This window comes from Chlorocebus sabaeus, chromosome 21 (assembly GCF_047675955.1).
Source record: "Chlorocebus sabaeus isolate Y175 chromosome 21, mChlSab1.0.hap1, whole genome shotgun sequence".
Taxonomy (NCBI): Eukaryota; Metazoa; Chordata; class Mammalia; order Primates; family Cercopithecidae; genus Chlorocebus; species Chlorocebus sabaeus.
The window spans coordinates 63,332,924-63,359,845 of record NC_132924.1 but is presented as its reverse complement, the minus strand read 5'-3'; the positions used below and the strand labels follow the sequence as shown (position 1 = coordinate 63,359,845).

General features: G+C 36.5%; 1 long non-coding RNA gene across 4 annotated transcripts in view; it reads right to left on the bottom strand.

Moving 5' to 3' along the window:
• LOC119626239 (uncharacterized) overlaps nt 1-26,922 on the bottom strand; it is a 231,578-nt gene that overhangs the window by 88,962 nt on the left and 115,694 nt on the right. For all 4 annotated transcript variants that reach the window (XR_005242406.2, XR_012090371.1, XR_012090372.1 and 1 more), the window contains 2 exons: nt 15,534-15,737; nt 15,018-15,084 (listed from right to left, as the gene is read on the bottom strand). This is a non-coding gene — a long non-coding RNA (uncharacterized lncRNA). The remainder of the gene's footprint in view (nt 1-15,017; nt 15,085-15,533; nt 15,738-26,922) is intronic.

Genomic DNA, 26,922 nt, shown 5'->3' with positions numbered 1-26,922 from the left:
ACGAGACAGAATCATTCACCCTCCTGGAAAGAGGGCTGAAGCCAGGGAGCCAAATGGTCTAGCTCAGTTGATTCCACCCCCACAGAGCCCAGCAAGCTAAGATCCACTGGCTTGAAATTCTCGCTGCCAGCACAACAGTCTGAAGTGAATGTGGGATGCTCAATCTTGGTGACAGGAGGGGCGTCCACCATTACTGAGGCTTAGGTAGGTGGTTTCCCATCATGGTGTAAACAAAGCCACCTGAAAGTTCGAACTTGGTGGAGCCCACTGCAGCTCTGTAAAGCCGCTGTAGCCAGACTGCCTCTCTGGATTCCTCCTTTCTGGACAGGGCATCTCTGAAAAATAGGCAGCAGACCCAGGAAGGGGCTTGTAGATAAAACTGCCATCTCCTTGGGACAAAGCACCTAGGGGAAGGGGCAGCTGTGGGCACAGTTTCAGCAGACTTAAATGCTCTCACCTGCTGGCTCTGAAGAGAGCAGTGGATTTCCCAGCACAACACTGGAGCTCTGCCAAGGGACAGACTGTCTCTTCAAATGAGTCTCTGACCCCTATGCCTCCTGACTGGGAGACACTTCCCAGCAGGGGTCAACAGGCACCTCATATAGGAGAGCTCTGGCTGGCATCTGGTGGATGCTCCTCTGGGATGAAGCTTTCAGAGGAAGGAACAGGCAGCAATCTTTGCTGTTCTGCAGCCTCCACTGGTGATACCCAGGAAAAGACAGTCTGGAGTGGACCTCCAAGCAAACTCCAGCAGACCTGCAGCAGAGCGGCCTAACTGTTAGAAGAAAAGCTAACAAACAGAAAGGAATAGCATCAACATCAACAAAATGGATGTCTATACAAATACCCCATTCAAAGTTCCCCAACATCAAAGACCAAAGGTAGATAAATCCACAAAGATGAGGAAAAAATAGTGCAAATGCCAGAAAATTCCAAAAACCAGGATGCCTCTTCTCCAAAGGATCACAACTCCTTGCCAGCAAGGGAACAAAACTAAATGGAGAATGAGTTTGATAAATTGACAGAAGTATGCTTCAAAAGGTGGGTAATAAACTCCTCCAGGCTAAAGGAGCATGTTCTAACCCAATGCAATGAAGCTAAGAACTTTGAAAAAGGGTTAGATGAATTGCTAACTAGAATAACCAGTTTAGAGAAGAACATAAATGACTTCATGGAGCTGAAAAACACAGCAGGAGAACTTTGTGAAGCATACACAAGTATCAATTGCCAAATCAATCAAGCGAAAGAAAGGATATCAGAGATTGAAGATCAACTTAATGAAATAAAGCATGAAGAGAAGATTAGAGAAAAAAGAATGAAAAGGAATGAACAAAGCCTCCAAGAAATACGGGACTATGTAAAAAGACCAAACCTACATTTGATTGGTGTACCTGAAAGTGACAGGGAGAATGGAACCAAGTTGGAAAACACTCTTCAGAATATTATCCAGGAGAATTTCCCCAACCTAGCGAGACAGGCCAACATTCAAATTCAAGAAATACACAGAACATTACAAAGATACTCCTCAAGTAGAGCAACCCCAAGACACATAATAGTCAGATTCACCAAGGTTGAAGTAGAGAAAAAAATGTTAAAGGCAGCCAGAGAGAAAGGTTGGGTTACCCACAAAGGGAAGCCCATCAGAGTAACAGTGGATCTCTCTGCAGAAATCCTACAAGTCAGAAGACAGTGGGGACCAATATTCAACATTTGTAAAGAAATAATTTTCAAACCAGAATTTCATATCCAGCCAAACGAAGCTTCATAAGTGAAGGAGAAATAAAATCCTTTACAGACAAGCAAATGCTGAGATTTTGTCACCACTAGGCCTACCTTTCAAGAGCTCCTGAAGGAAGTACTAAATATGGAAAGGAAAAACCAGTACCAGCCACTGCACAAACATATCAAATTGTAAAGACCATCAACACTATGAAGAAACGGCATCAACTAAAGGGCAAAATAACCAGCTAGCATCATAATAACAGGATCAGATTTATACATAACAATATTAACCTTATGGGTAAATGGTCTAAATGCCACAATTAAAAGACACAGACTGGCAAATTGGATAGAATCAAGACTCATTGGTGTGCTGTATTCAGGAGACTCATCTCACATGCAAAGACACACATGGCTCAAAATAAAGGGATGGAAGAAGATTTACCAAGTAAATAGAAAGCAAAAAAAGCAGAGGGTGCGATATTAGTCTCAGATAAAACAGACTTTAAACCAACAAAGATCAAGAAGGACCAAGAAGGGCATTACATAATGATAAAGGGATCAATGCAACAAGAAAAGCTAACTATTGTAAATATAGATGCACCCAAAACAGGAGCACCCAGATTCATAAAGAAAGTTCTTAGAGACCTACAAAGAGACTTAGACTTCCACACAATAATAGTCAGAGACTTTAATACCCCACTGTCAATAATAGACAGATCAACAAGACAAAAAATTAACAAGGATATTCAGGGCTTGAACTCAGCTCTAGACTGAACAGACCTAATAGACATCTACAGAACTCGCCACCCCAAATCATTCTAAAATTGACCACATATTGGGAAGTAAAACACTCCTCAGCAAATGGAGAAGAATGGAAATCATAACAGTCTCTTAGACCACAGTGCAATCAAATTAAAACCCAGGATTAAGAAATTCACTCAAAACTGCACAACTACGTGGAAACTGAACAAGCTGCTCCTGAATGACTACTGGGTAAATAATGAAATTAAGACAGAAATAAATAAGTCCTTTGAAACCAATGAGAACAAAGACACAATGTACCAGAATCTCTGGGACACAGCTAAAACAGTGTTTAGAGGGAAATGTATAGCACTAAATGCCCATGGGAGAAAGCGGGAAAGATCTAAAATTGACACCCTAACATCACAATTAAAAGAGGTAGAGAAGCAAGAGCAAACAAATTCAAAAGCTAGCAGAACACAAGAAATAACTAAGATCAGAGCAGAACTAAAGGAGATAGAGACATGATAAACCATTCAAAAACTCAATGAATCAAGGAATTGCTTTTTGAAAAGATTAACAAAATAGACTGCTAGCCAGACTAATAAAGAATAAAAGAGAGAAGAATCAAATAGACAGTATAAAAAATAAAAAGGGGATATCATCAGTGATCCTACAGAAGTGCAAAATACTGTCATAGAATACTATAAACACCTGTATGCAAACAAACTAGAAAATCTAGAAGAAATGGAAAAATTCCTGGACACATACACCCTCCCAAGACTAAACCAGGAAGAAGTCTAATCCCTGAATAGACCAATAACAAGTTCTGAAATTGAGGCAGTAATTAATAGCCTACCATCCAAAAGAAGCCCAGGATCAGACAGATTCACAGATGAATTCTAATCCTCTCTACAAAGAGAAACTAATACCTTTCCTTCTGAAACCATTCCAAATAATAAAAACAGAGGGACTCCTCCCTAACTCATTTTATAAGGCTACCATCATTCCAATACCAAAACCTGGCAGAGACACAACACAAAAAGAAAATTTAGGCCAATATCCCTGATGCAATTTAATATGAAAATGCTTAGGAAAATACTGGCAAACTGAATCAGCAGCACATCAAAAAGCTTATCCACCACAATCAAGTCGACTTCATCTCTGGGATGCAAGGCTGGTTCAGCATATGCAAATAAATCAACATAATCCATCACATAAACACAATCAATGACAAAAAAAAATACATGATTATCTCAATAGATGCAGAAAAGGCCTTCTATAAAATTCAACACCCCTTCATGCTAAAAACTCTCAATACACTAGGCATTGATGGAACATATCTCAAAATAATAAGAGCTATTTATGACAAATCCACAGCCAATATCATACTGAAAGGGCAAAAACTAGAAGCATTCCCTTTGAAAACCAGCACAAGACAAGGATGCCCTCTCTCACCACTCATATTCAACATAGTATTTCCAACATAGTATTGGAAATTCTGGCCAGGGCAATCAGGAAAGAGGAAGAAATAAAGGGTATTCAAATAGTCAAATTGTCTCTGTTTGAAGATGACATGATTGTATATAAAAACCCCATCGTCTCAGCCCCAAATCTCTTTAAGCTGATAAACAACTTCAGCAAAGTCTCAGGATACAAAATCAATGTGCAAAAATTACAAGCATTCCTATACACCATTAATAAGGAGCCAAATCATGAGTGAACTCCCATTCACAATTGCTACAGAGAGAATAAAATACTTAGGAATACAACTTACAAAGGATGTGAAGGACCTCTTCAAGGAGAACTGCAAGCCACTGCTCAAGGAAATAAGAGAGGACACAAACAAATGGAAAAATATTCCATGCTCATGGATTGAACGAATCAATATAGTGAAAATGGCCACAGTGACCAAAGTAATTTATAGATTCAATGCCATCCCCATCAAGCTACCATTGATTTATTCACAGAATTAGGAAAAAACTACTTCAAATTTCATATGGAACCAAAAAACTCCTGTATAGCCAAGACAATCCTAAGCAAAAAGAACAAAGCTGGAGGTATCACGCTACCTGACTTCCAACTATACTACAAGGCTACAGTAACTAAAATAGCATGATACTTGTACCAAAACAGATACATAGACCAATGGAACAGAACAAAGGCCTCAGAAATAACACCACACATCTACAACCATCTGATCTTTGACAACCCTGACAAAAACAAGCAATGGGGAAAGGATTCCCTGTTTAATAAATGCTGTTGGGAAAACTGGCTAGCCATATGCAGAAAACTGAAACTGAACCCCCTTCTTTACACCTTCCACAAAAATTAACCCAAGATGGAACAAAGTCTTAAATCTAAGACCTAAAACCATAAAAGCCCTAGAAGAAAACCTAGGCAATACCATTCAGGACATAGGCATGGGCAAAAACTTCATGACTAAAACACTAAAAACAATGGCAACAAAAGCCAAAATTGACAAATGGGTTCAAATTAAACTAAAGATCTTCTGCATAGCAAAAGAAACTATGATCAGAGTTAACAGGCAACCTACAGAATGGGAGAAAATTTTTGCAATCTATCCATCTGACAAAGGGCTAATATCCAGAAACTACAAAGAACTTAAGCAAATTTACAAACAAACAAACAAACAAACAGCCCCATCAAAAAGAGGGCAAAGGATATAAACAGACACTTCTCAAAAGAAGACATTTATGTGGACAACAAACATTTGAAAAAAAGCTCATCATCACTGGTCGTTAGAGAAATGCAAATCAAAACCACAATGAGATACCATCTCACGCCAGATAGAATGGCGGTCATTAAAAACTCAGGAAACAACAGATGCTGGAGAGGATGTGGAGAAATAGGAACGCTTTTACACTGTTGATGGGAGTGTAAATTAGTTCAACCATTGTGGAATACAGTGTGGTGATTCCTCATAGATCTAGAACCAGAAATACCATTTGACTCAGCAATCCCATTACTGGGTATATACCAAAGGATTATAAATCCTTCTACTACAAAGACACATACACACGTATGTTTATTGCAGCACTGTTCACAATAGCAAAGACTTGGAACCAACCCAAATGTCTATCACTGATAGACTGGATAACGAAAATGTTGCACATATACACCATGAAATACTAAGGAGTCATAAAGAAAGAAGGGTTAATGTCTTTTTCAGGGACGTGGATGAAGCTGGAAGCCATCATTCTCAGCAAATTAACACAGGAACAGAAAACCAAACACCGCATGTTCTCACTCATAAGTGGGAGTTGAACAATGAGGACACATGGATACAGGGAGGGGAATATCACACACCAGGGCCTGTCGGGGTTGTGGGGCTAGGGGAGAGATAGCATTAGGAGAAATACCTAATGTAGATGATAGGTTGATAGGTGCAACAAACCCACCATGGCATGTGTCTACCTATGTAACAAACAGAAAAAAAAAAAAAAAGAAAAAAAGATGAGGTAAGACTGTCCTTACTTCTGGAGGTTGATGGTAGCAATTAAGTTGAGAATCAAGTACCCAAGGTGAATCAGAATTGAAGTTTAAGAGCGTGTGCTTAAGACACCAGAAGTCACTGCTGCCCATGGTAGCTTGGCAGAGCTTGTAGGAACAAGTGAATCTCAAAGGTCTAGGAAGAAAGGCAGCAGAAATCAGGACTCAGCAATGAAAGGAACAGAAATAGGCTGAGAGAGTGGGCCACAGAAACACATAAACATGAACAACAACAGGAAAATTTACTCTGCTGGCACTGATCCAAAACTGTGCTTCATTTTAGGACATTTTCTATGAAGGCAAGAATCAATTTCCAGCTTGTCTGACTTGAGTATGGTAAAAGGGTCATGTTTGGTTGAACCTGAGATAAGAGGTGCAAGCAGGTCCTGATAATGGCAAGCCTAGAGTGTATCATCAAAGATAGCACACAGGCTGATCTTAGGGGCCACAAGCCACCTATAACTGTTATGAAACCCAGTGACTTCCAAATATTCTTGAATGCCTATAATATGCAGCACGAAAGACAGAAAGAAACTTTGTTGAAATGGGATTCTGTCAGGAATTTATTTTTAACTTTTTTTAACTACTCTGGCACCAACATCTTTTGCATAGTAAGAAATGGTTCTTTCTCTTCAAGAAGCAATTGATTCTATTATAGGGAATCTTTAATGTAAGGTTTAGTAAAATTGTAAAAAATGTGGCTATTTTTATTAAGCACACTGAGGAAAGAGAGAATTTTGTACTTTAAGATGTATCTATTTGAATGAAGAATAATATTCTAATACCAGTTACAAATTGTACTGAAAAATGAAACAGAGGAAATATTTGGCCTGGGTGACAAAGGAACCAGTCACTTTCTACTCTGGATTCTGAGGCTTTTGGTTTTGTTGGAGAAAGGGAATTAGTAGCTTAGCAGCTATCACCTCGCACACCTCCAGAATGCACCATTTGCATAGTGGTGCATGTAATGATGTTCCCTGGTGTTGTGCAGCCAGCACAGCCTGCATTGTTAAAAGCAGCAGCCTTGCTACAGGTCTTTCTCTTTAAAGCTTGTTCTACAATGATCTGCATTGGATTTGGCCCTTTCTGTAAACACATTCGTATTCTTGGTCTTCACTTTTACAGTTGTTTAAAGATGAGTTTAAGAACAGCATTTTCAATTTATTTCCATAGCAGCTTTGATAGCCTCGGCATGCTCTTTAGAATGCTTCCTGCACACTAGGCCTTAAGAGCTAACTGTCTTATACATGATCTCTGCCATGCCAGAATTAAATTTCTTCAGCGTAGTATTGCTTCTTCGCTACAAAGAGAGAATGTTATCTTATTTCCTTAAGCAGGAAAAACCAGTTTTCAATTAGATTCATAGCTAAAATTATATCCTGATGTACAACTCCTTGACACTACAGAAAGAATGTTGGCATTACTCTTTATTAATATTACACACAATATTTGTAGGCTATACACCATTTTGCAACACATAGGACATGTTAAAATTATGTAGTAATATCAATATGAATAAGACCTAGTCTCTCTCCTCAAGTTACTTTCAGTCTAATAAAGGAGTGATAAGGAGCACAAAAAATTAAAATTCAGGGTGTTCCTTGAGGGAAGTGTATGTAATTTCACTGGCTTCTGGAAGGCAAGTACTCCTATTCTTTGTGTTCTCAACCACAAGCACATACTTTAATAATTATTTGGCAATTAAACAAGTGTTATTTTAGCATATGAACAAAAGGTTCTATTAGCCTGGAATGTGACAACAAATCTTATTGATTGTTTGAAATACAAGTGGTTCAAAGAGGAAATAATATTCAATCTTGAGTTTCAAAGACAAATAAGATACTGGTAGGCAGAGAAAATAGACAAACCCTCCGGGCATAGACAATAGTGTGAGCAAAAGCATCTATACAGGTTCATTCTCTGTCCCTGGAGCTCTCTTCCCCAGAGGTCAGTGCCTCTCACTCCTCAGTTCACTCGGGTCTCTCCTCAGATGTCATCCCACCAGAGACTCCTGCCTCATGACCTTTGTTAAAATAACACTTTATCCATCACTCTCTTTCCTTTTGCCTCTTATTAAATGTACTTCTTATTTCTAACTTAAATACGTACCTAAATTTTCTCCTAATTTTTAGTATCTGTCTCCCTTATTTAAATGTAAGCTCCATAAGACAAAAAAAAAAAAAAAATACTATTTTGTCCACTGTTGAAGCCTCAGATCCAAGAACAATACTTCACACAGAGAAGATATTTACTAGGAATAATATTTTTTTAAAATTTGGAGTCAAGGAATTAAGTAGAAACAGGAAAATATAATTAACTGGGAGCCTTGATTATTAAGGATAGCTTTAACTAAGGAGCATTCCCTTCTCTGGTTCAGCTCAATGAAAAAGTGAATACTTGATCACCACACACTCCACTTGGGAGAAACCCAGGGTTACCACCATCACTCCACCATAGAAGCTCTCTTTGCCCTACCCCAAATAAAGGTGCTGCACTTTTTGTAAGTTGCTGATCTCTTCACAATGACAAATTCAGTCATTTCCAAGCATACTTTTACACTTGCAAAGGGATAGGCCTTATGTTACCCGAAGAAGGTACCCTGGTATCTCAGGCAATGAACAGGGCCAGGTAGCTGCAAAAAGTTCCTGTCCTTTCTGTTAAGCTACCAGGGCAGGTGGAAGAGCAAAGCCAGGTGGGGGCTTAGGCAAATCTGCACTCTTGCTGCTTACATGCAGGCACAAGCATCAGCCCCAGTGGAGACTGGAGAACAGTTCCCTGGGCACTGGGGGACTTTCCAGAAAGAAGCAGAGTTGCCTTTGCTGCACAGAAGAATCCACATGGGGAGTGGTGGGTAGCAGGTGGTAGTAACCCCTACCCAGCTCCCATGTATTTGCCAAGGTAGGTCTCACATCTGTAGGGTTCCACTAGCAGCAGTTTGCTGGATTTTAGGCAGCCTGCACTGAGAACTCCAAACTGCCCCAGGCCACAAGCCTTCCCTGCTGAGATTGAAACCCTGGCTTTGAAAGCACACCCCTCCCCTCTGCCCATGATGCAGGGGCATCCAGCTCCTGCATCCATGGATACAGCACACTTGCCACTCACCTCTCAGTTCTGGCCAAGGGAGTTTGTCTTCACTCAATATTGTATCACAAATCCTAATTGGGAGCTTCCCTCAAACCGTGACCACCACCCAAGTTAACTGGCGGACTTCTGCAACATCCCCTGTGAGACAGGATCAGTAATGGCTTTCCTCCATCCCCACTGGAGTCTGGGAGTGTACAGAGAGCACATCCCCATGCCGCTCCTTCTCATCTGCTCCCCACCACTCACTAAATCAGCTCCAGTGCTGGGAAGGATTAAGACATTCCCCTGTGGTCTGGATTACCAGGTTTCTCAGTGGGAGTGCGTGTCACAGAGGCAGTCTCTCTCCCCTCACACTCTGGAGACTTGTAGTTTTCTGCCTGGCTCACAGTGTAGGCTGCAGCCCGCCTCTTCTTTCAAAGGGTCTGTAGTTTCTTTCAGTGTGTTCCTGTTAAGTTCCTACATTGCCTCTTGGAAAATAGTTCACAGCACGAATTTCTACACACAATTTTGTCTTTCCGGGTGGGTGAGGCATGCTAACAACGCCTCCAATCCAGCATCGAAATCATCATTCCTGACACAAGTCAGTGTCTAGGTGTTTCAAAATGCTGAGAAGTTGGATGGAATTCTACCAAAACTATATGTCAATGAGGTTAAAATATTTACATATAATATACAACACATATTATGTATTGATAATTATATTTAATTCCTTCCTTCTAAGAATGTGGCAAACTGCTCTATTTTAGCTATTTTAAAATATTTTTCAATACTTGTTTAAATTAAAAAACATGCCAATAATCAGATATTGTCTAAAAATATGGCAAGATTTAGGAGCTGATAAGCAGAAACCTAGGAATCAAAGCTCTTCATAGACTTCTTGTGATGAATCTAATACTTTTTCCTATATATCTGATTGGACAGCAAGGAAACACAGCCTTGTCTCACTATTGAATGCTCAATGGACATGGGCCATACATAGGCTTATAAGTTTTCAGACTATACTAACTGAAGACAGCACTGACAGTTTAAAAGATTTGTCTAAGTTTAGACATCTAATTAGACATAATGTTAGAAACCAGAACTCTTATGGCTTCAGTAAAGCAATTCCAGCACTCAAATCACTCATTCCTAATAAATATGTATATATGTCTCAGTGAGTGAGTGGATTAATGAGTCTAAATTTTTCCAACAAGTCAGTTAATTGTTAACATGGGTTTTTGCAGATTTCTCATCCATACATATGCAAAAACTTCTTTGGACACAAGAAATTTAATCTCAAAAATATGACATAGATTTAGTGTCTTATAAATAAGCCTAGACAATACTAGTAACATTTTGACATATTTTTGCTTGGGTACAAGACCCTTAATCCTGTCAATCAGTCCCACTTTCTTAGTCAATAAATAAAAAGAAAACTTTTTTATCTAATTATTTACAGGAAAGTCCACCTTAATCATTTTAACCAAATATAACCCATTATTGCTTATTATCCAAGTAGAATTCTCCCAACTAGTCTTTAAAACTCTTAGCAGGGAAATAGAGTAAGGATTAGGACTGCCAAAAAACAGTACTTCACCTTTGAATATACTTTTACCCTTCTTTTAAGATGTAAGAAAACATAGTATAAAGAATATAAACTTGACTAACCAGCATTGTAAAGAGAAGCATCATAGTATCATATGTATATGTATATATATGTGTGTGTATGTACATATATATCATATATATGTGTGTGTATATATATGTGCATATATGTGTGTATATACACACACACACACACACACACACGTAGCTGGGCAACCACACGTGTAGTCCCAGCTACTCTAGAAGCTGAGGTGGGAGGTTGAAGCCAGAAGTTCCATGCTGCAGTGCACTATGACCATGCCTGTGAATAGCCTCTGCACTCCAGTCTAGGCAACATACTGAGATCCTATCTCTTACAAAGAGAGAGAGACAGAGAGAGATGAAATTACATTCCTGCCCTTAGCCTTATATTCACATCAGTAAGAGCACTTTGCTTCAACTTTCGGACCCAGTGATGCTTGAGCAAATCATTTTTGATTATATGACTTAAAATGATGATTAGGAGAAATCAGGAGTTAATAGGAGACAGGAATCAAGGAAACTAGATACTATACATATAGCAAGGGTCATGAAAATAATACAGAATACGTTTGGTTTCCACCACCTCTCTTTTACTTATTTGCTGAAACATCATGGATCAGTTACTTAAATCTTTCTGACATGAAGTGTATCCAATGTAATAAAGACAGAAGATTCCTGAGAGGACTAAATTGGCAATTTTTGTATATTTCAAGAATACTGTGAGGTTGAATACAGTCACATCAGCCATATATGAGTACTGAGTACTTCAAAAGTGACCAGTCTAAATTAAGATATGCTATAATTGTCAAATGAATCCTGGATATTTGAAGACTTAGTACCCAAGTAGCAAAATATATCATTCATAATTTTACATTGATTGCATGTTGAAATGATATTTTAGATATATATACAGTTAAATCAAATATATTAAAATTCATTCTACTTTTTTTACTTAACATTGTTACTAGAATATTTGAGAATACAAATATTTCTATTGCACAGCATTATATGAATATTTTGCCATTTCCCTACCTAGACCAAAATCACCTTGACAGAAGGGGTTCTCTGTCTTATTTATCTTGTGGTCCCAGGATCTAGTTAAAATCCTGACACAAAGAAAACCTCAAATAAATATGTGTAAAATTTATAATGAGTAAAAGTAACAATTTTAATCAGGAGTTCTTAATGCAGTTTCCTAAAGAACGATTATTGCCCTTATAAATATACAAACTCAAACCACATTTCCTTGATTTCCTATCCCATTACTCAGGTTTTCAAATAATACTTGTTCTGGTCTCACTGTTTCCCATAACTTATGAGTCAAAGGAGAAATTACAAGTAAAATTAGAAAACATATTGAACTAAATGGAAATTAAAATGCAACATATTCAATTTTAAACAGTGTCTAGAAGAATATTTATGGCTTTACAAGGGGAAGAAATCCTAAAATTAATTATTTAAATTTCCATCTTAAAATACAGTTTGAAAAAAAGCAGAGCAAATTAAGCTCAAAATAAGCAGAAGGAATGGAATAATAATTTTAGTAAGAACAGATTCTACTGAAATAAAAATAGGAAAATGAATGTGCCCCAAAGCTTATTTTGAAAGAGCAGAAAAATTGATAAAGTCCTAGATAGACAGTTCAGAAAAAAAAGATTCTACAATTAATATTAACACCATAACAAAAGCCCATTACAAACAATGTACTGTGAATAAATTCAACATAAGTACAACGAACAAATTCAAAACTAACAAAACACATTAGAATAGAAGATACCTTGAATAATTCATGTTATTTAAGCTAACTGAATCTGTAGTTTCATGCTTCCCACAAAAAAAAGTCTAGACCCATGTGGCCCGCCTGGAACCCTGGATTTTAGAGGAGTTCCTTGCGTAGTTCCTGTCATAGGCATATGTGCAGGTGTTTTTGTGTGTGTGTGTGTGTGTGTGTGTGTAATAAGTCCTGTTATGGCATACGTGCATGAGGGTTCCATCTCCATGGCCTCCTGGCAGCAGGCACTGTGCTAATGGTTAATTGTATAAAAAAAAAAAATGAAATAATATAAATTCAATGCATATTGTTGCAACAACTAGAAAGTAAGAGAGTACTTTCAAACCAATTTTATGAAGCTAGCATTACTATGATAAAAAATTGAAGAAAAGACATTAAAATTAAAGTGCAGATCAATATATCTCAGGAACATAGAAACAAAAATCCTTAAGAAAATTTTAACAAATGGAATCCCAAGACAAAAAAAAATGTGAATACCACCTGACCAAGTGTACAGTTCAAAGATATTTGACAAATGAACAATTCCAGTAGTGCAAGTATAGTTTCACATTAAAAACAATTAGTGTAATTTACAATACTAATAGATAAAAAAAACAAAACCATACAGTTATTTCAACAGATGCAGAATATGCTTGGTCAAAATGTAACACTTATTGATGATAAACAACAAGCACAAAACAATAACTCATGGCAAACAACTAAACATTAAACTTAATGATGACAGACTAAATGCTTTCACCCAGGATCAAAGGAAAACTAAAAATATGCACTTTCAACACACCTATTCGACATTTTCAACACACCTACTCAACATATAGAAGGACCTAGTTAGTGGAATAATACTAGAGAACACACATATAGCCTGTGGATGAAAATGAAGCAAAAAAAAATTTTTACTTATAGATGAAATGATTCTTACAAATCCATAAAAAGAAACTGAAATTTAAAATGGGAAAACAAATGACCTGAAAAAATGCACAAATGACTCATACAGAGACAATACATAAATTGTTTTAAAAAAATCCTGAAATATAGCTCAGCACTATTAGTCGTCAGGAAAATACGTATAAAATCCACAATGTTATGCCATTATGCATCCATTACAACAGTTAAATCAGAAAGACATACAATATCATGTGTTGGTGAATATGTATAGCAATCTTTTAAGTTTCTGGTGGGATTTTAAGTGGTACAACCTCTTGGGGAAACAGCTTATTTCAGTTTCTCAAAAACCCAACCATATGACTTATCAATCCTATATCTATGCATTTACTAAAGAGAAACAAAAGGTATGTTTTCACACAACTTCAACATGCATGCTCATAGAATCTGTATTCATATAATCAGAAACTGGAAACAAACAAATATTTCACAATATGTGGGCTGATAAATACATTTTTGGTAAAATCTATATAATGGTTTATTACTTACCAATAAATATGAATGAAGTACTGATAAATGCAGCTACATGATAAATCTGAAAAAACCATTATACTAAGGAACAGAAACCACATGTAGCAGAGTAAATAATACTACATGAATCTGTTTATGTGGAATTCTATAAAGGACAAAAATAATCTATAATGTCAGAAAGCAGATTGGTTTTTGCCTTGTGTTCAGGGTGTTTGTAAAAGTGCATGGGAATGAAGGCAGATTTCATTGTAAGGATCATGAATAAATTTTTGTGTATGTATTTTATATTTAAAATGTAATAATAATTTGTCAAAACTCATTGAAACTTTCACTTGATATATTTTCTAATTTATAAATCATGCCTCAATAAACTCAACTGAAAAAAATAGGAATTGGTTGCTAGGGAGAGGGAATTGATATGAAAAAGGTACACTCACGAGCAAAGGCACCTAGGGAGGAACGCATAGGACATCTGTGGGAGTAGTGGCAAGTTCCGTTCAGTTGGAACAGAGGACAAATGAACAGAAATTGTTGCAACACAAATTAGAACATTAAATAGAGTTAGAACAGTGAAGGTCATAAACATCAGAATAAACATCTCAAACATTATTTGTAAACTGATAGGAATGCATCAATTTTTATTTGCCTTTCTCTGTTTTTCCTCACCTTTCCTCTATTCTCTCTCCTCCTATGTTTTTTTTTTTTTTTTTTTTAAAGATTTGGAGTAACATCCTCAGACAAATAGATAGACAAGCCTCCAGCAAATGATGGGAGGAAGAATGCTATGATTCCTCCTTAAATTGTAGAAGTTCTTTGGCCTCTGCTGTGCATGATCTGCCTACCCATCAAATCACAACATTTGTTTGTTTATACAATGTCATCCTTTCTCACAGCTTTTAGCAACAGAGTTCTTAACCTCTCAAGGGAACTGTCTATTTGAGGAACCATAAGGATTGGTCAAATATACTGGAATACTGCAAAGGCTAAAAAATGAGATTCTTTGTAAGACTATGAATCAAGTGAACTAAATATTAGGCAAGACAACATTGTTGTATCCAGATGGCTAATTTGCAGGGCTCTGTTTAACCCTTGATATTTTTCCACACACATTTCCTTATTATAAAGACTGTTAAAAGAAATACATTACCTCCTTTGGAGAGAAAAATACCTTGCAGAAATCAGGCTGCCGGATTTGAGTCTTGCTATTCACGTTTCTAAAATGAAGGCAAAAAGAGGTTTAAAAGATTTGGGACTTTGAAAAGGCAGTAGCTACTTTAGTAGTCTACAATGAATTGGTCTTTTCTTAGATTAACAAGCTAGTGAAGTTTTAAATACGAGCTTTTTAAAATAGTCTTGCTTGAAAAGTTCAAAATCAAAATTCAGATAGTGTTCTCAATATCACTATTATTTCAAAGTTAAATTAATGTGTGTAATTAAGTACGTTTCAAAGGTTTTATAGAAAACAAAACATTTAGGTGATATGAAGTTATAAAAATGTGTTAATATATGATATAAAAATATGATATCAATATAGCAACATGACTGTTGTTACTTTTAATTTCCCATCAAGTAGGGATCCACAATCTTTGCCTTCAGTCTAAACACTACCAAAATTGTTTTCTATTTGTACATGGAACTCCTAAAAATTATCTCTATACTTAACTGTTTCAGCACATTCTTGTAATCTCATTGTATCGCACTTGTAAGTGTAGAATAAGATGTCTGAAAAGTAGCACAGAAGCATTATTTGGAGTAGAGGTGAAGCGGTGTCAATATTTGGTCATCTCTTGCACCCTCTCTGAAATCCTGTCTTCTGTGAACTCGCACAATCACTCCATGCCCATCATGGTTGCTTTCCCCTAGGCACCTAAAGAAAAAAAGAAAGTAAGGAACAGAATAGAACATTTAATATTTGGAAATTATAGAGATCCACAAACCAAAGGAATTTGTTATTTATATTCTGCCAACATTCAGGCTAAAGCCAAAGAAATTGAGACAGATTTGAATTCTACTTCTCTGAGTGTTGCCTAGGAAAGTCACAAACTCTCTTAACCTCAGTTGTATCACCTATGTAAATGATGTCTCAGCTAACTATGAGAGCACTTTGTAGTATTAAACCATATTACAGGCAGCTACATGGCAACATCAGCATTAACAAAAGGCATGAATATGTGGAGACTTGAATTTGAGTCCTGACAGCACAATGTGTTAATTTTATGAGTTTGGTCTGTTTTCTAAATTTCTCTAAGCCTCAGTTTTCTAATCATTAAATTAATGATTATAATATTTACTTCATAGAATGGTTGTGAAGATTAAGTGATAATCAATTTAAGGTATCATGCAAAGTAGCTGATTTTTCCTCTGAAGCAATTCTAAGTGTTGGACACCTGCACAAGTAAAGTGACTCCCTTTTCTATAGATTCAAAACAAATGCAAACTCTTCAAACATAAGGCAGAACAAAATAAAACAAAATTAAAAATACGTAGTTGCAGATTGTTTAGCTTCTCTGGTAACCCTAATAACTATAATAACTACTTCTTCCACATGTTTTTGTTGCTGTTGTTTTAGGTCAGAATGAATACACTCTCAGTAATCAACCTGATGTTTTCCTTCATCATATTCCATAATAAATGCTACCCGAGTATGCAAAGGGACCCAGTATGCAAATTTAATTGTTTTCTCCACAGCTACTGTTTTTTCAAGAAATAGTTTTCAGTAATGTATCTATGTCCCTGAGCTGATCATTTCTTTTCCCATTTCCTTCTGTTTCATATACTCAGGAACCTAATGCTTTTCTTTCAATAGTTTAAAAATAATTATCTTCTACACAAAATAATAATTACATGACCAGCAAAACAAGCTTTTAAAAATTCTCTTTAACAACTTGAGATCTGAAAAGTTTATAAATGATTGAAAAGTAAAAATAATATATTATCTTCCTTAAAAAAAATGAAGCAGCAGACTGGGTGCAGTGGCTCATGCCTGTAATCCCAGAACTTTGGGAGGCTGAGGCAGGTGGATCACTGGAGGTCAGGTGTTCAAGACCAGCCTGGAAAACATGGTGAAACCGCATTTCTACTAAAAATACAAAAATTAGCCAAATGTGGTGTTGGGCACCTATAATCCCAGCTACTCAGGAGGCTGAGGCAGGAGAATCACTGGAACCTGGGAGGCGGAAGTTGCAGTGAGCCAAGATTACACCACTGTACTCCAACCTGAGTGATGGAGTGAGACTCTGTCTCAAAAAAAAAAAAAAAAAAAAAAGAAAGAAAGAAAAAAAAAGGAACAAACAACAACAAACAAAAAACAAAGCAGCCTAGAAGAAAAAAATGACTTAATAAAATAAATAAATGAAATAGAGAAATATGAGCCAAATAGGTATTATAACCCTAACATTTTCAATTCTATTTATAGAATCCAAATATCAACAATATGCTCTTGTGATAAATCAGATTGAATTATCAGTGACAAGTAGAAGCTTCCTGTGCTGCTAAGTCAAGAGAGAACCGAAGCAATGTATTAACTACACATTTCGACAAATTTTTAAAAACTCTTCTATTAATGTATTAACCATTTATAAAAGAGATTTTAAGGAAATACAGAATTTGGGTAAAATAATCATAAACTTTTGAAAAAGAAACTCTTTTATTATATTAATATGCTTAAGAATGCAATGAAATAACTGGGTCTTAGGAGATCATCCTGGGAATATTATTATTATTATTATTATTATTATTATTATTATTATTAGACACGGATTCTCACCCTGTTGCCCAGGCTGGAGTGCAATAGCATGATCTCAGCTCACTGCAACCTCTGCTTCCTGGGTTCAAGTGATTCTCCTGCCTCAGCCTCCTAAGTAGCTGGCATTACCGGCATGCCACCATGTCCAGTTAATGTTTTTCATCTTTAGTAGAGACGGGGTTTCACCGTGTTGGCCAGGCTGGTCTCGAACTCCTGACCTTGTGATCCACCTGCCTTGGCATCCCAAAGTGCTGGGATTACAGGCATGAGCCCTGCGCCTGGCCAGGAATATTATTTTATCCAAGAGAAGTTTTCACCTGTCCTAATATCCACAGATTAACAGAATGTGGGTATCAATTACTTAAATGAAGAGCTTGATAAGAATTTCCAAAAGGCATGATAAAAAGAGAATTGTAAAGGGAGAAACAAAGAAAGACTGGGCTTAAGAATGGCTAGTGGAGATCCAAGAGAAGAGCACCTTATTTGGGGGATGTTATTCATGTTCACAATAAAAATTAGGGAATTCCATTTGTAAACAGGATGGAATCTACCAGTGTTAATGGTAGTTGTCATGGACACAGTTAAGCTTTTCAAATCATCTGAAAATAATCAGCCTGTACCTGTCAATGGAACATTAAGTATAGAGGACCGGGGAAGTGAAGAAAAAAAATGAGCCGTTGGATATTTAGACACTATTCATTCCTAGATCATCAGTGAAAGATTATCCTAATTGTATAATTCAAAATTCTTAGTCTTTGAATGTAAAAGTTTTTCAGCAATTGTCACAAAAATGTAAGCACAATATAAATTAATATATCTCTTTGATCATATATCTATTGACCCTATTCTAAAATAGCAAAATATACCCAAGTTATGGTTCTTCTTTCAAAAACCATGTTTTTGTTGTTTTAACTGGACTTTATTTTAAAAGATTCTACACCATTTTTAAATCAGTTAGTCATCCAGTTGGGGAAATGAGGCACATCAACTCTTTATTGCTCCCTACTTTCTGCTCTTTACCACACAGAGCATGGCTAAGCTACCATAATGAAAAAGACATAAAAGAACAAAAAGAGTAGTATATGAAGGAAGGAAGGAAGGAAGGAAGGAACGGAGGAAGGGAGGGAGGGAGGAGAGGGGAGGGAAAGGCAGGGAAGGGGAGGGGAGGGGAAAATTAGGCAGAAGAAATACATTTATTTCTCCCTTGAAAGCAACATATAATCCAAAGTAGGTAGGTGGCCTTGCTCAGTGAGATCATCCAGGAACTCAAATTTCTTCTGTCTTCAGGTTTCTTTGCTCCCCAAAGTTCTTTTGTGCATTTTTAACAAACTCCCAGATGACATCAAAGCTGTTGGTTGGTGCATGGATACAATTCTGTACAGGAATGTGACTCTGGACTAATAGAGTCACAGCTAACTAATTAAAATCTATAATTAAAATATCTTTATTGTTGCTGGCCACAATTCAAATACTCAATTCTCACAGATTACTGGTGGCTATCATTCCAGACCTTGCAGACCAAGTACATTTTCATCAGCACAGAAAGTTATAGAAAGAAGGTTGGTCTTGAGTACAATGTACTTGTATAATTTATTATATTTAATGAACAATTATTACTATATTTTACACTACTGAGACTTTCTAGATTTGGCTAGAGTTGTATTTCTTATGTCTTGCTAACAGAAACAATGTTATTCTGATAACTACTTTCTAACTCTCAAGTACCATTATATCAAAAGATCTTCCTGAATTTTATGTGAACAAATACTCTTAACTCTTTGTTTGTATTCCTGAGACCAAGATTTCCCTTGAATTGTTTTTCTACTCTAATTATTTCTTATTTTGTTTCAGTTATTTAGTTAATAAGCATTTTAAATGCTGACCATAATCATAGTTAATGTCCACAAACATTTTAATATATGCCAAGTATTATAAGCCTTTCACTTTATTTCTGTCTTAAAATTCTTACAATAAAATTAAATACATTATTTTCCTCATTTGACAGATAAGAAATCTAACAGAGATCTAGAGAGGTTACATATGATTTGCCTCCCACCCCACCAAAAAAAAAAAAAAAAAGTTAGTGTTTGAAATAGGTAGATTCATAATCTACCTACTTAACTACTGTGATATTTCCTTTATGCCAGGTATCTTGATACCTTTACCCTTTACCCTGACTATGAGAAGAGGGGATGAGGAAGAGAAAACAAAGCATCTACAAGCTTAATAAGACATGATACGTATCAGGGGATAACAAACAAGCTCATCAATGCTACAGAAATAGGAGTGAAAGCTAGTAAATATCTCTACATGCATTATATAGAAACTCAGAAAAGGTAGTTTAATGATGCAAAAACTAAAGCATTTGGGTCACTGACCAAGAGGAATCAAAGGACTAATTATCAACTTGCACATAGGTCAGTGATTACTGCAAGCAGAAACCATATTGTCTTATAGTAACTAATGCCAAAAAGGAATCAGACACACCAATATCCTCCCAACTGGAGAAGAGGCAGGCAAGTAACATAAAAGAGAAAGCTGGGGAAACAGATCTATTTGTAGAATTAGCCCTTTACGAAAGTAGATAGAAGAGAGAATCAAGCCATGCAGAGCTCACAAAGTCTTCTCTGATTTGGTCAAGTCAGAATTTGAGATCTGAACTAACATCTGGACCACAAGCACAGAGTGTAGGAAGCCAATGACAGGTAAAATTGGGCCTAAGGTAACAAACTTACCATAAAATCCTAACCAGTACAGAGAAAGTATAAAAAAGGATTCAGCACCCAAGCGACAGAGCTTCAGACGTTGTTAGAGTATCACATCTGCAAACAATAAAGCCAAAGTTCTATGTACGGCTTTGATGCAGGAAGTCAGGGATCCCGAATGGAGGGACTGGCTGAAGCCCTGGCAGAAGAATATAAATTGTGAAGATTTCATGGACATTTCTTAGTTCCCCAAATTAATACTTTTGTAATTTCTTATGCCTGTCTTTACTGCAATCTCTGAACATAAATTGTGAAGATTTCATGGACACTTATTACTTCCCCAATCAAAACCCTTGTGATTTCCTATGCCTGTCTTTACTTTAATCTCTTAATCCCATCATCTTCGTAAGTTGAGGAGGATGTACGTCACCTCAGGACCCTGTCATGATTGTGTTAACTCCACAAATTGTTTGTAGAACATGTGTGCTTGAACAATATGACATCTGGGCACCTTGAAAAAAGAACAGGATAACAGCAATGTTCAGGGAACAAGAGAGATAACCTTAAACTCTGACTGCTGGTGGGTTGGGTGAAAGAGAGCCATATTTCTCTTCTTTCAAAAGCAAATAGGAGAAATATCGCTGAATTCTTTTTCTCAGCAAGGAACATCCCTGAGAAAGAGAATGCGCCCCTGAGGGTAGGCCTGTGAACGGCCCCCTTGGGGGTGACTATCTTTTTTGGTCAAAGCCAAAGGGAAGAAATAAGCCCCAGTCTTCCGTAGTGCGCCCAGGCTTATTAGGATGAGGAAATTCCTACCTAATAAATTTTGCTCAGACAGGTTGTCTGCTTTCAAACCCTGTCTCCTGATAAGATGTTATCAATGACAATGCGTGCCCAAAACTTCATTAGCAATTTTAATTTCGCCCCATCCTGTGGTCCTGTAATCTCGCCCTGCCTCCATTTGCTTTGTGATATTTTATTACCTTGTGAAGTCTGTGATCTCTGTGACCCACACCCTATTTGTACACTCCCTCCCCTTTTGAAAATCACGAATAAAAACTGCTGGTTTTACGGCTCAGGGAGCATCATGGAGCCTGCCGACATGTGATGTCTCCCCCAGACACCCAGCTTTAAAATTTCTGTCTTTTGTAATCTTTCCCTTTATTTCTCAGACCAGCCGACACTTAGGGAAATAGAAAAGATTCCACGTTAAATATCGGGGGTGGGGTTTCCCCCGATAAGTCTTCAACTACAATACGCACCTGCAGTGCCAGGCAGAGCTGCTGAAGCAGAGCCTCAGTCCACTGCTCCAAGTATGGGGCAGAAGGTCATGCAAGTTCGGGACTCTCAGGGGCCAAGCGAATGTTCAAGGGTCACATCATAGATACAGGACAACAGATCTTTGGCAATAAAATGTATCCTATACCTAGCTGGTAAGGTTGGAACTCCTTATATATACTCCTTGACTAAGGCAGGGACTAACTAATCTGACTCTGTATAGGGCCCAAGACAGTCGGGAAAAGCAACAGTTGGCATTCTACATTACACAAAAGTTGTCCTGACCTCTAATTCTGTCATCTACAAAATTCCTGTGACTTATGGATTACTTGTCAGTCACTGATAAACTGCCTTATCTGTCTTTCTTGTATAAGCCCTTTAAAGGAAAATTTGTATTCATGTATACATTTTCCGGTAGTTTTTCTTTCTCCTTCATACCCATAGAAAATATATTCTTTATATGAAGATCACTCATCCCCTGAAGTATACCTACACAGAATTTTAAAATGCGTATTGTGTCTTCTTAGTAAAAGCCTTGGTGATTTAGGTCATATGACTTTGTTTGAATATATAAACAATCTCCATTTACAACAGTCAATGCTATTCAAAAGATTTACTTAGGTAGTTACATTTAACATATATTAAATTTTGTTTTGTGATTCCTGAATTTATTATATTTCTGTACAGGATATTCTCTTAGTTTTTGAAAACTATTTCCAACCTCTTCTTCTCTAAAAATCAAGAAGGCACACACAATGGTTTTATTTCTATGGGCCTTTTTTTTTTTTTTTTTAATAATTGTTGTTGCATATATTCCACATCTATAACATGATGTTATGTGATTCATATAGGTAGTAAAATGGTTGCTATAATAAAGCAGATTAGCATATCTGTCAGCTCACATAGTTACTCTTTTGTGACAAGAACAGCTACAATCTACTTATTTAACCCCAATCCCTAATAAATACAATTTTATTAACGTTAGTCATTTTGTTGTACATTATATCTCTAAATTCATTCACCCTACATGTTATTTTGTATCTATTGACCCTTATCTCACCATTTCCTTACCTCCTTACCCCAAGCCCATGGTAACAACTGTTTCATTTTCTATCTCTGTATGTTTAAACTCTCTTATACACACTCTCTTTCACACACACACACACACTTCACATATAAGTGATCATGCAATATTTTTCATTCTGCGTTGTTTTTGTCTTTGTATCAAACATTTATAAAAAAGTCTCAGGACTATTAAAATTCAGTCCCACTAATACGTAATTTGTAGACACCCACTGGAGAAACAGAGAAGGTAAGAGATTGTAACTACTATGAAGAACCTCAGTTTATCCTGGATGAAGGGAAAAAGACACATGCACAAATAACTGCAATGCAAGTACACAATGATACATGCTGTAAGGAAACTATAAACATTTCCTGTGTCAGCAAAAAGAAAAAAGTGATTGATTAATTGGGATTATAGATATTAAGAAAGAGAAGCTTTGCAAAGGATATGACATTTGAGTTATGCCTTAAAGGATAGTTACTTCAAAAAGGCAGAGAAGGAAAATGAGAGGAGGGTGAGGAAGAAAACGATATTTTTGGCAGAGGGAGGAAAGAATCCAAGACCTAAAATTGCATGTTTTATTCAAAGGGCAGGAAATAGCACTCTGTATCTGAAGTCTGGTGGGGTAAAGTGAAGAGGCAAAGCTGTTGGAAGATAGTAGATTCATACCAAAAAAAGGCATTGAACACCCTATTGAAATATGCTTTTAACCCTAGGAAATGGGGAGCCATATAAACCAGATTCATAATGGGGATTCAATTAAGATTATGTTAATATCATATTTGTAGATTTTTGATATCTCCTTACGAAGATTGCAAAATGTGTTTTCAATAAAGCAGTATTGTATGGCAGTAAAATGAGTTATTTGACTTTCGGAATAGATTATATAAGAGATATGTATGATCTAGTCCAAAGCAGTGGTTTAAAACAAAAACAATAAAAAGCAAAACAAGCCAGTCAGTGGGGAGAGGGGACATTTGCATATTGTAGCAAGAGTACTAACAAAGAGCTAAGTCATCTTCCTTAGACTCCATTTGCCTATGGAAGACTACATTTTATAGTTTTAGAGAATGAGTCAAGGAGGACATAATAAAAGAAATTAGGACTACAGGTAAAGGAAGAGGTGTTAGAAAATACAATTAAATTGGTTTGAACATATGGTAGAGGCTTTGATTTCAGCCACACAGCTAGCCTACAATTCCCAACCTCCTTTGTAGTTAATTGGGACATGCGACTGAGTTCTATCTAAGCAAATATAGCCTGAGTGATGTGTGCCACTTCCAGTCCTGGCCAAAAAATCCTCCCATGCATATTCCTTGTTCTTTCTCCTTCTGCCACAGAATGCAAGTGACAATGCAGCCCTATAGGGAGTAGGAGATGCCTTAGTTCAAGGATAAGATGCATGAGAATGACATGTACTTACATAGCAATGTTCCTTGAGTGATCAATAAACCTCTATTATTTTTGAGAAGTTGTATTGTTTTTGAGACAATGAGGTCTATTTGTTTCTGCAGTTTAGCCAAACAGATGAATTGAGTTTAAAATTCCTGTAATATAGAGATTACAATATAAGGTGCCAAGATGATAAATAAATAGGATCCTAAAGTTCACAGAGGAGAAAAACTCAATTCAGAATGAGAAGGCTGAGAGAGTTTCCCACCAATTAATCTTAAATTGAAGTTGGAAGTTTAATGAAATAAGAAATAATGGGATAGGCATTCCTGAAAATAGGAAAAAGCTACCCAGATATAAATAAAAGATCAAAGGCCAGGATTTTTGTGGGTTTTATATATTGCCATTTGGATTCTTAGAAATAGAGACAACTTAGTAGGTTTTACTGAGATATGAGTTTAAGTTTAATTAACAATTATTTTGTTCAAAGGTAGAACTATGAGAGGTTCTTGTGTCCATAGGTTTAGGTAGGTCTTTGCTTAAAGAATAGACACTAAAATCATAGGTAATCCTCACAGAAGCTTCAATGCAGCTACCTACCCTCCCTAGACCAAATGGTTAAGCAAGTAAAGAGACTCCAGGAAAAAAAGTAGTTTCTCACCACACAAATCAGGATGTGGACTGTCAACAGAGAAACAAAAGTAAACGTATTTTGTCAAACTGTGGGTGCCAATGGAAATTGGATCTTTCCTCATTTTGTCAGAGGACTAAGATAACAGACCAAATTCTTCTTCTATTTTCTGAATTACCTTCCTTTGCAAATCATATAAATTTAAAAACCAACCCATTAATTTCCACAAAGGAAGATAAGTGGAAATTTTATTGAGATTACATTAAAGTTATAAATAATTTGTCAAGAACTGGCAACTTTATAGTGTTAAACCTGTCAACCAATAGGTATCATAAATCTCTAGGCTTAGTTAGTCCTATTTCAATTTTTCTTGTTGATGCTGTGTCATTTTTTATAGAGTGGTGTTTCTCACCTAGGGATAGTTTTGTAGCGACGTTATTGAAAAATCTTGTTGTAGAGATGGGGCAAATATTTTATTAGTTTTATTTCCTACTATTTTGCTTAGTTTTATGCAATTGTAAATAGTAACATTCTCTCTATAACATTTCAGTTTATCACATTTAAACATATCATTTTCTAGCTGTCAGTGAATCATAGATATAGAATTAATTTCTATGTACTGATCTTGTATCCAAGGACCTTCTAAAATTCACATAGCGGTTATAACTTTTTAATATTTTCTCTATAAAGTTGTGGCAGATTTATATCCTTTTCTTTAAGTATTAAATATTTTCTTTTTTCATGTCTTATAATACTGGTTAAGATCTCCAATGTGTAATCTAGGAAAGTCAGTCTCACAGGAACAGAGTAGAGAGGTGGTTGCCAGAGGCTAAAGGGGAGAGAAAGGGATAAGGAAAAGAGATATGCTAATTAAGAGGTACAAACTTTTAGTTACACTTGAGGAATAAGCTTTAGTGATCTAGATCTATTACACTGATATTTAATCAAGCAAATAACATATCCATCACCTCACCAACTTTTGTATGGTGAGAATGTTGAAAATATATACTTTTAGCAATTTTGAAATACACAATACATTATTAACTATGGTCAAATTCAAAAAAAAATTAGATAAACCCTGGGACATACTATGTGAGATGATCATCCCCAAGACACATAGTCATCAGATTCTCAAAGGTCAATTCAAAAGAAAAAAATCTTAAAGGCAGCTAGACAGGCAAGAGAAAGAAATCAAGGGTATTCAGTTAGGAAAAGAAGAAGTCAAATTGTCCCTCTTTGCAGATGACATGATTGTATATTTAGAAAACCCCATTGTCTCAGCCCAAAAGCTCCTTAAGCTGATAAGCAACTTCAGCAAAGTCTCAGGATACAAAATTAATGTGCAAAAATCACAAGCATTCTTATACACCAGTAACAGACAAACAGAGAGCCAAATCAGGAATGAACTTCCATTCACAATTGCTACAAAGAGAATAAAATACCTAGGAATCCAACTTACAAGGGATGTAAAGGACCTCTTCAAGGAGAACTACAAACCACTGCTCAGTGAAATAAAAGAGGACACAAACAAATGGAAGAACATACCATGCTCATGGATAGGAAGAATCAATATCGTGAAAATGGCCATACTGCCCAAGGTTATTTATAGATTCAATGCCATCCCCATCAAGCTACCAATGAGCTTCTTCACAGAATTGGAAAAAACTGCTTTAAAGTTCATATGGAACCAAAAAAGAGCCCGCATCTCCAAGACAATCTTAAGTCAAAAGAACAAAGCTGGAGGCATCACGCTACCTGACTTCAAACTATACTACAAGGCTACAGTAACCAAAACAGCATGGTACTGGTACCAAAACAGAGATATAGACCAATGGAACAGAACAGAGTCCTCAGAAATAATACCACACATCTACAGCCATCTGATCTTTGACAAACTTGAGAGAAATAAGAAATGGGGAAAGGATTCTCTATTTAATAAATGGTGCTGGGAAAATTAGCTAGCCATAAATAGAAAGCTGAAACTGGATCCTTTCCTTACTCCTTATATGAAAATCAACTCAAGATGGATTAGAGACTTAAATGTTAGACCTAATACCATAAAAATCCTAGAAGAAAACCTAGGTAGTACCATTCAGGACATAGGCATGGGCAAAGACTTCATGTCTAAAACACCAAAAGCAATGGCAGCAAAAACCAAAATTGACAAATGGGATCTAATTAAACTAAAGAGCTTCTGCACAGCAAAAGAAACTACCACCAGAGTGAACAGGCCAC